The sequence below is a fragment of the Salvelinus fontinalis genome, chromosome 13 (assembly GCF_029448725.1).
Source record: "Salvelinus fontinalis isolate EN_2023a chromosome 13, ASM2944872v1, whole genome shotgun sequence".
NCBI lineage: Eukaryota > Metazoa > Chordata > Actinopteri > Salmoniformes > Salmonidae > Salvelinus > Salvelinus fontinalis.
This window is the reverse complement of record NC_074677.1, coordinates 7861058-7872387: the sequence shown is the minus strand read 5'-3', so window position 1 is coordinate 7872387 and position 11330 is coordinate 7861058. Positions and strand designations below refer to the sequence as shown.

Below are 11330 nucleotides of genomic sequence, written 5' to 3'. Positions count from 1 at the left end.
TTTCTGCATGTACATAGATGTCAATCAAAAGTGCTTACTCTGTGGTAAGGACAATGTCATAAAGTTTATAACCTACCAGTCCATGGGCATTGCAATCATAAAAAACATGCCTCTACTTTCATACTTTCATGTATTACTCAAAGCAACATTAAAAGCAGCACTGCAATGAAAGTCTCAATAAAAATAGCTGACTATGCAATAAGGTTGATGTAATAAAGTTTTTGTTTAATTATGTGATATAAAAGCAGACTTTTTTCTTTTTCTTTTAGGAGGCTAGGTATCATAACCTCCCTCTGTACACATACTGTGCATGTGCTGTCATCATCTTCTCTGAGCACTCTGTCAAAAACGGTAATATACCACTGGGCAGCTCCCCTAGCTTCTTGGTGTCGTTCTTACTACATACCCACTGACTAACACAGCAGGGACCCACATCCAGACGGCTTTAAAAAGAGGACAGTAAGGTAGGCTATACACAGTTATTTATTCCCTACAGAATATTAAACTTTTTTTGTTTCATTTGATGCATGCTATTTACTACCTATAAATTCAGATTTTTTTGTTTGTTATTCAAAAGAATACAAATATGCCAAATGAACTGCCCTGTTAGTCAAAAAGGCAATTGATGTTCACAAGTATATTGAATATAGTGTAATATTCTCCTTTTAAAACAAAGTATTCGTTTTCTGCTTCTGTTTTTTTTTTTTTATCTCATCTCAAAGAATCTGTTACAGTTAAGTCAAACTTTAAAAATCTTCAAGAAAAGAAAATGGGTCCACAACCTACAAAACATATCACTACATACGTAGAGGACCATGAATCACGACGACGGGCAGAGAAGGCAGAAGCAGAAAATGAAAGATTAGAAGAGATAAGGATACGTCTCGAAAGCGAGAAAGTGAGAATGGAAACAGAACAACGGATGGTTAAAGAACAAAATCAGGAGCTCGAGAGGCAGAAACAAATATTAATTGAATCCCAAAGAAATAAGGAAGAAGAAGAAAGGACCAGGATGTATAAACACCCGAAAGCAGCAAAATAAGAAGATATAACGGTAGACAGCGTCTAAGGTTGATCACTGAATAACACTGAACTTGTCATTTAATGAATGAGGTTGCAGCTACAGTACACTTTCAAATCATACAACATGTAGGAGTTCACTTGATTTTTCAATACATACAATTGTTGCTGTTTTCTTTCTTTTCTGTTTTTTCTATTAAAATTATTTTGCAATTGGCCAATAGGATTATTCAAGAAAGTATGATTAAATGGCTCATTGGGTATGATTATGTACATCCCTAATACATTTAATAAAGACATGATTTTAATAGTCTCTGGGGGAAAATTCCTACAACAGAACACATAAGGAAAATATTTGAATTCATTACATTTGTTTTATTAAATAATATATAAGTAATAAAAATTCTAAGAGGAATATAAATGTTAAATGTGTTACAACCTAGTATTTGTAAGTAAAGTATCATAAAGCCAGTCATCCAGTGAAAAGTTACTAATTACTCTGTGAAGTTTGATTAACTTCCATTACGATTATCTGCTTAAGTGTAGTTTATGTCAACCATACACATTTAATACATTACAAAATACCAAGGAATGTTAATGGCTAGCCGACTCAAATCCTATTTCATCATGACATATCCCACACAACCCATGTTGCTCATGAATTACACTGAACAAAAAATATAAACGTGTTTCATGAGCTGAAATAAAAGATCCCAGAAATGTTCTATAGCTCATTTCTCAAATTGTGTTCACAAATTTGTTTACATCCCTGTTGATGAACATTTCTTCTTTGCCAAGATAATCCATCCACCTGATAGGTGTGGCATATCAAGAAGCTGATTACACAGGTGAGCTTTGTGCTGGGGACAATAAAATGACTCTAAAATGTGCAGTTTTGCCACACAACACATGCCCACAGATGTCTTAAGTTGAGGGAGCATGCAATTGGCATGATGACTGCAGGAATGTCTACCAGAATTGTTTCATTCGAATTGTGTTAATTTCTCTAACTTAAGAAGCCTGTTTTCAGAAAATTTGTCAGTACGTCCAAATGGCCTCACAACCGCAGACCACGTGTATGGAGTCATGTGGGTGAGCAGTTTGTTGACATCAACATTGTTAACAAAGTGCCCCAAGGTGGGGTTATGTTATGGGCAGGCAAATGCTACAGACAACACAATTGCATTTTAGCAATGGCAATTTCAATGCACAGAGATACCGTGACGAGATCCTGAGGCCCAGTGTTGTGCCAATCATCCGCCGCCATCACCTCATGTTTCAACATAATGCACGGCCCCATTTTGCAAGGATCTGTACACAATTCCTGGAAGCTGAAAATGTCCCAGATCTTCCATCCTACATACTCTGACATGTCACCCATTGAGCATGTTTGGAATACTTTAGATAGTTACAGTTCCCACCAATATCCAGCAACTTCACACAGCCATTGAAGAGGAGTGGAACAACATTCCACAATCAACAGCCTGATCAACTCTATACGAAGGAGATGTGTCACAGTGCATGAAGCAAATGGTGGTCGCACCAGATACGGACTGGTTCTCTTATCCATGCCTTTAAGTTATGTGACCAACAGATCTGCATATCTGTATTTCCAGTCATATGAAATCCATAGATTAGGGCCTAATGAATATATTTCAATTAACTGATTTCCTTACATGAACTGTGAACTGAGTAAATGAACTGAGTAAATTCTAAATCGTTGCAGGTTGCGTTTATATTTTTGATCAATATAACATCAGAGTAGTCATTGGTCATCTGACTATCTGCATCAAGTGTTCACCAGATTTATTCATGCACAACTGCAGATAAACATTTGGCACAGCAGAAAGAGACCAATGTAAAAACAGGAACATTTAATGAAGTTCGAAAATACAAACACCATTACTATCAATGTATAAAGGTAAGACTCAGATGCAGACCACGTCGAATAAACAATAGTTTAATGATCCAATAGGGGCAGGCAATGGACAGGTCAAGGCAGGCAGGGGTTAGTAACCAGAGGTGAGGCAATGGTACCGGACGGCAGGCAGGCTCAAGGTCAGGGTAAGCAGAGGTAAAGAAATCCAGCGGGGCAAAGGTGCAGGTCCATAGGCACGGTCAGGGGCAGGCAGAGTGGTCAGGGGCAGGCAGAGTGGTCAGGGGCAGGCAGAGTGGTCAGGGGCAGGCAGAGTGGTCAGGGGCAGGCAGAGTGGTCAGGGGCAGGCAGAGTGGTCAGGCAGGCGGGCTCAGAGTCAGGACAGGCAAGGGTCAAAACCAGGAGGGTGAGAAAGGAGACTGGGAAAAAAAGAGACTGAGAAACAAAACGCTGGTTGACTTGACAAACAAGACGAACTGGCAACGGACAAATAGAGAACACTGGGGATAATGGATGACACCTGGAGGGGGGTGGAGACAATCACAAGGACATGTGAAACACTACAGGGTGTGACAATTACAGCACCTCACCAAAACAATACAGAACATGACAAAACATCTACACAATGAAAAACAAAAGTACAAATCTAAACTATTTAACAAGACTATTCAGCATTAAACCGTGAAGGTACTTCTTACTCAATAATTGATGGATGGTTGATCCTCTAATAGATATTTGCTGGATTCTGTGTTGTCCAACAATTTAACCTTTCTAGCGCAGGCGTTCCGCTAGCGGAACCCCTCGACAACATTCCGCTGAAAAGGCAGCGTGCGAAATTCAAAAATATTTTTTTGAAATATGTAACTTTCACACATTAACAAGTCCAATACAGCAAATGAAAGATAAACTTCTTGTTAATCAACCCGTTGTGTCCGATTTCAAAAAGGCTTTACAGCGAAAGCACAACATATGATTAGGTTAGGTCAGAGCCAAGTCAAAAAAACACACAGCCATTTTCCAGCCAAAGATAGGAGTCACAAAAAGCAGAAATATAGATAAAATGAATCACTAACCTTTGATGATCTTCATCAGATGACACTCATAGAACATCATGTTACACAATACATGTATGTTTTGTTCAATAATGTGCATATTTATATCCAAAAATCTCAGTTTACATTGGCGCGTTACGTGCAGTGTTTTTGATTCCAAAACATCCGGTGATTTTGCAGATAGCCACATCAAATCCCAGAAATACTCATAATAAACATTGATAAAAGATACAAGTGTTATTCACAGAATTAAAGATAGATTTCTCCTTAATGCAACCGCTGTGTCAGATTTCAAAAAAACTTTATGGAAAAAGCATAATCTGAGTACGGCGCTCAGAGCCCAATCCAGCCCAAAAAATATCTGCCATGTTGGAGTCAACAGAAGTTAGAAATAACATTATAAATATTCACTTACCTTTGATGATCTTCATCAGAATGAACTCCCAGGAATCCCAGTTCGACAATAAATGACTGATTTGTTCCCTAAAGTTCCATAAAGTCCATAATTTATGTCCAAATAGCCACTTGTTGTTAGCGTGTTCAGCCCAGTAATCCATCTTCATGAGGCGCGAGCACTACATCCAGACATAAACTTGAAAAGTTCCGTTACAGGTCGTAGAAACATGTCAAACGATGTATGGAATCAATCTTTAGGATGTTTTTAACATAAAACTTCAATAATGTTCCAACCCGGAGAATTCCATTGTCTGTAGAAAAGCACTGGAACGAGAGCTAACTCTGTCGGGACCGCGCATCACGAGCATGAGACACTCTGCCAGACCTATGACTCATTCAGCTCCCATTCCCCCCTCCTTTATAGCAGAAGCCTGAAACAAGTTTCTGAAGACGGCTGACATCTAGTGGAAGCCTTAGGAAGTGCAACTTGACCCCATAGAGACTGTGTATTCGGTAGGCCAAGCTTTGAAAAACTACAAACTTCAGATTTCCCACTTCCTGGTTGGATTTTTCTCCGGTTTTCGCCTGCCATATGAGTTCTGTTATACTCACAGACATCATTATAACAGTTTTAGAAACTTCAGAGTGTTTTCTATCCAATACTACTAATAATATGCATATATTAGCATCTGGGACAGAGTAGCAGGCAGTTTACTCTGGGCACGCTTTTCATCAAAAAGTGAAAATGCTGCCCCTATCCCAAACAGGTTTTAAGCTTCTTAGTTGGGCTGAATTCCAGACAAAAAGAGATGTCAAAACATAACAAAACAAAATATGGATACATCTTTCCAGACCTTACAGGCCGTCGGTCGATAAATCCAGAAAATAAACAAAAAATATATGAGTAATATCAACAAAAAAGGCATCCAATAATTCACCTGCCCACACTCAAGCGGCCATTTTGACATTCTCCTCAGGGTCGAGGTTCACTAATGTCACCCAACGTTGACAGTAATGAGTTCTAGTGACAATAAAATTGTAAACCATTTCTCAGAAGTCAGAACACTCAAATCAAATCTTATTGGTCACATGCACATGGTTAACAGATGTTATTGCGAGTGTAGCGAAATGCTTGTGCTTCTACTTCCAGCAGTGCAGCAATATCTAACAAGTAATATCTAACAATTTCACAACAAATTGAATAAGAATGTATAAATATATGGATGAGCAATGTCAGAGCACATAGGCTAAGATGCAATAGATCATATAGAATACAGTATATACATATGAGATGAGTAATGCAAGATATGTAAAAAATTATGAAAGTGACTCAAGAGGCATAGCCTTGTGAGTGGCAACAAGCTGTTGCATTGTTTAAAATTCAGGAGGCTAGATGAATGTTTTTAATCAGATACATGTTAAAATTTCTTACCTCCACACAAGTCGGAGAAAGAGTGCGTTGTCTATGGAGGTAAATCAATGACCTAATGATTTGAGCATGTAGAATAGATTTGTAGTTGTCAACACATTGCACAACTGATAAATTGTGAACATGACAGAATAATCTGTATTTGTAAACACAATTTGCAAGTGTGTAACTGATGAGTTGTACACATGAAAGAATAAACTGTAGTTGTAAACACATTCTCAAACGTGTAACTGATGAGTTGTGAAAATGAAAAAAAAAACGAATTTGTAGTTGTAATCGCATTCGCAAACTGTTAAGTTAATATTTGCAAGCAATAATTGCATCTGTACACCTGCACATGTACATTTTGCGTGCTAAGACTTTTGGCAGTACTTTAGCACCCTACCATGACAAAAAGAGATGTGCAAACCAGTGCAAACAGGGAATTGCAAGCAATAAGAGAGAGAGAGAGCAGAAGATCAGGGGGGTGGGATCTGTTTCTTCTAACCAATAAGATGAGGTTTTCATAGACCAGCTTATTCTACACTGATTGGTTGCTGACAGCTCACATAGGCTGTGTTGTCTGGCTCAACTACCTCTCAATCACAACGTGTGTGACCAGTTTACCAATGAGACTGATTGGGCAATGTCCACCAATGAATCCCAGCTGTTAGCTGTCATAGTGTAACGTCCTGACCAGAGTTCTTATGTGTTTTGCTTGTTTAGTGTTGGTCAGGACGTGAGCTGGGTGGGAATTCTATGTTGTGTGTCTAGTTTGTCTGTTTCTGTGTCCAGCCTAATATGGTTCTCAATCAGAGGCAGATGTAAATCGTTGTCCCTGATTGAGAATCATATATAGGAGGCTTGTTTTGTGTTGGGATTTTGTGGGTGATTGTTTCCTGTCTCTGTGTTTGTGTTCTGCACCAGATAGGACTGTCTCGGCTTTCACGTTTGTTCTTTTTGTTATTTGTTAATGTTTATCGTCTTATTAAACATGTTGAACAATAACCGCGCTGCATTTTGGTCCTCTCCTTCATCCCAGGAAGAAAGCCGTTACACATAGCAGTTAAGTCTAAATGTCTTTCTTTTATGGCTAGGTAGCAAGCTTTTTTTCTTCTATGTAATACATTTTTGTCAAAGTCATTGTTATTAAGCGTTTGTAACTCTAACGTTGTAGTCTGACACTAGCTACCAAAATCGATTAGGTAAAGTTATTTTGCAAACTATTTGGCTAACGTTAGCTTGATTCTGTATGGAGCCATAGCTAGCTAGCTAACTAGCATAATCATTATAAAAGGAATTGTTCACATGCTAAGACCTAATAACTGACATAAATCCATAAATTATTTATTGATCAACCAGTTAGATCTGGAGTTTTAGTAGAAGCACGACTGAAGTTAGAAAATCATTTATTTAGTTTTGACATTGGCTGCATTCTGTAGTGCCCTTTGATTCATGTAAAACCCTATCTAAACAATGTACAATTGTCTGTCCCCACTCTCCAGGCTGCAATCCATTCCCAGTTAGACAAGGTCCGTTCAAGCCTCCGTCAGCTCCACAATGCCCTGGGGGACGGGAAGGACATCCAGAACTCCCTGACAGAAGTCAGCAATGACTGGAGGAAAAGCATCAACACCATTGAGATCCTGAAGGATGTAAAATATGCTGGGATGCAACACAGTCAGCTAGCCTCAGAAGTGAAGAAACATGAAGAATATATGTTCAGGTACATGTCACTTGACTGGGAATTTATTGTTGGCTTGCATTGCATTTGATGTGACACTAAACTTACAATGTATTTGTGTGTTAATATTTCTCCTCCCTTCCTATGTAGTGCCTGAGATGGTGGCAGACACTCTGTTAGTGATAGAGCAAGCCAAACTGCTGGAGGGCCACTAGAAGATGATGAACCTGGAGTGCTCAGACTGCCTGCATTACCCGGGAACCACCAATAAATTATAGATTTTCTGTTAATGAGCGTGTTTCTGTATGTACTGTAACTGTAAAAAAGGCCATCCTGCTCCTCTCTACCTAACTTCCCCTCACAGTCCCTTCAGTTTCCCTTCAGTCCCGTTAGTTTGGCTGCTCAGCCTACCTTAGTTATCCCTCATCCATCATAGCCCTGCCATCCCCAACCAATCAGAGCGCTTGGAAATGCTCATCTGGACACTGCACCCGCCCACCCAGGTCAGAGTGTTGTTGTCGTCTGAAGGGAGAAGCTGTGTGTTTCTAAATACTTTTTATTGTCGACAGGAACACGAATGTCTGAATGTTGTGCAGGCATCTAAATAGTTACAGGGTTTTATTGGGGATTTTACATGCTGTGTTACAATATGTAATTACTACTAATTACTTCATGTTACTCTGATAACTTTCAGCCATATGTTCTACTGTATGGCTGTTGTTGTTATTGTTGCCTGCAAGACGGAGCTGCTCTTCCTCCCGGGGAAGGACTGCCCGTTCCATGATCTCGCCATCACGGTTGACAACTCCATTGTGTCCTCCTCCCAGAGTGCTAAGAACCTCGGCGTGATCCTGGACAACACCCTGTCGTTCTCAACTAACATCAAGGCGGTGACCCGTTCCTGTAGGTTCATGCTCTACAACATTCGCAGAGTACGACCCTGCCTCACACAGGAAGCGGCGCAGGTCCTAATCCAGGCACTTGTCATCTCCCGTCTGGATTACTGCAACTCGCTGTTGGCTGGGCTCCCTGCCTGTGCCATTAAACCCCTACAACTCATCCAGAACGCCGCAGCCCGTCTGGTGTTCAACCTTCCCAAGTTCTCTCACGTCACCCCGCTCCTCCGCTCTCTCCACTGGCTTCCAGTTGAAGCTCGCATCCGCTACAAGACCATGGTGCTTGCCTACGGAGCTGTGAGGGGAACGGCACCTCCGTACCTTCAGGCTCTGATCAGGCCCTACACCCAAACAAGGGCACTGCGTTCATCCACCTCTGGCCTGCTCGCCTCCCTACCTCTGAGGAAGTACAGTTCCCGCTCAGCCCAGTCAAAACTGTTCGCTGCTCTGGCACCCCAATGGTGGAACAAACTCCCTCACGACGCCAGGTCAGCGGAGTCAATCACCACCTTCCGGAGACACCTGAAACCCCACCTCTTTAAGGAATACCTAGGATAGGATAAAGTAATCCTTCTAACCCCCCCCCCCCCCCCCTTAAAAGAGTTAGATGCACTAGTGTAAAGTGGTTGTTCCACTGGATATCATAAGGTGAATGCACCAATTTGTAAGTCGCTCTGGATAAGAGCATCTGCTAAATGACTTAAATGTAATGTAAATGCCTGTTTCACATGTTATTTTTGCATTAATAAGTGTCACGTATCAGCTTGCAAACAATGTAAAAACAAACAAACAAACATGGTCTATTGTTTGCTTTCTTGAGTAAGGCAGCTCCAAAATGCAGGTGTTTCAGCCTAGCTCAGTGCTTTCTGTGGTGAGGCAGCCAGGGGAAAATATGGAGCGTAAGGGTTGGTAGTGTTCTCTAGTTGCGCCATGATTGGCTCAGTGTTCGGTCACCTTAAAATCTCCTGGGGGAGCTCGAACATTCAAGCCCCTTGGGTGCTGCAACTGAGTTACATTAGAAGTGCTCCAGGTCATTGGCCACAGATTAAATGACGTCAAATCACAGTTGGGAAGGCTGCAAATTGGGCAGAATGCATGTCAAATATACAGATTGTTGCATTGTGGCCATAGACATATAATCCATAGAATTGTTTTGGAATCTCTAACCCTGGCAATTTGACTGTTAAACTCAAGGGTACACTAGCAATGGATGCCAGTCCTGACTTGAATTGGAACGGCCATCTATGGATTGTACACTGAATAAAAATATACAGTCTCGGGTCCCATGTTTTATGAGCTGAAATAAAATATCCCATCAATTTTCCATTCGCACAAAAAGCTAATTTGTTTACATCCCTGTTAGTGAGCATTTCTCCTTTGCCAAGATAATCCATCCACCTGACAGGTGTGGCATATCAAGAAGCTGATTAAACAGTATGATCATTACACAGGTGCACCTTGTGCTGGGGACAATAAAAAGGCCAATCTAAAATGTGCAATTTTGTCACAACACAAACCACAGATGTCTCCAGTTGAGGGAGTGTGCAATTGGCATGCAGCTGATGAAACTGAGGCTGTGCACAAACAAAGAATTTCTGCACTTTCGATTTCAGAAACCGTCTCAGGGAAGCTCATCAACGTGCTCATCATCCTCACCAGGGTCTTAGCCTGACGGCAGTTCGGCGTTGTAACCGACTTCAGTGGGAAAATGCTCACATTCAATGGTCACTGGCACGCTAGAGAAGTATGCTCTTCACAGATTAATCCCAGTTTCAATTGTACCTGGCACATGGCAAACAGCGAGGATGGCGTAGTGTGGGCGAGCGTATGGCGTCGTGTGAGCGAGCGGTTTGCTGATGTCAACATTGTGAACAGAGCGCCCCATGGTGGTGGTGGGTTTATGGTATGGGCAGACATAAGCAACGGACAACGAACACAATTGCATTTTATTGATGGCAATTTGAATGCACAGAGATACCGTGACTAAATCGTGAGGCCCATTGTCATGCGTTTCATCCGACGTCATCACCTCATGTTTCCTCATGATAATGCACAGCCCCATGTAGCGAGGATCTGGACACAATTCCTGGAAGATGATAATGTTCCAGTTCTTCCATAGCCTGCATTCTCACCAGACATGTCAGACAATGAGCATGTTTGGGATGCTCTGGATCGACATGTTCCAGTTTCCGCCAAATTCCAGCAATTCCGCACAGACTTTGAAAAGGAGTGGAATAACGTTCCACAGGCCACAATCAACAGCTTGATCCACTCTATGGGAAGAAGATGTGTCGTGCTGCATAAGACAGCACAGGACTGGTTCTCTGATCCACACTATGGGAAGAAGATGTGCCGTGCTGCATAAGACAGCACAGGACTGGTTCTCTGATCCACTCTATGGGAAGAAGATGTGTCGTGCTGCATAAGACAGCGCAGGACTGGTTCTCTGATCCACTCTATGGGAAGAAGATGTGTCGTGCTGCATAAGACAGCGCAGGACTGGTTCTCTGATCCACTCTATGGGAAGAAGATGTGTCGTGCTGCATAAGACAGCGCAGGACTGGTTCTCTGATCCACTCTATGGGAAGAAGACGTGTCGTGCTGCATAAGACAGCACAGGACTGGTTCTCTGATCCACTCTATGGGAAGAAGATGTGTCGTGCTGCATAAGACAGCACAGGACTGGTTCTCTGATCCACTCTATGGGAAGAAGATGTGTCGTGCTGCATAAGACAGCACAGGACTGGTTCTCTGATCCACTCTATGGGAAGAAGATGTGTCGTGCTGCATAAGACAGCACAGGACTGGTTCTCTGATCCACTCTATGGGAAGAAGATGTGTCGTGCTGCATAAGACAGCACAGGACTGGTTCTCTGATCCACACCCGTTTCTTTTGGTTAGAAGGTGCACATCTGTATTCCAGTCATGTGAACTCTACAGATTAGAGCCTATTTTATTTATTTCAATTGACTGATTTCCTTATGAACTGTAACTCAGT

The 11330-nt window shown here is 41.6% G+C and overlaps 1 long non-coding RNA gene across 1 annotated transcript; it reads left to right on the top strand.

Moving 5' to 3' along the window:
* The first annotated feature begins 276 nt into the window (after positions 1–276).
* On the top strand, positions 277–1745 carry LOC129868025 (uncharacterized). The gene is made up of 2 exons (XR_008761714.1): positions 277–464; positions 723–1745. It is a non-coding gene; the product is annotated as an uncharacterized LOC129868025 (long non-coding RNA).
* The last annotated feature ends 9585 nt before the right edge of the window (positions 1746–11330 follow it).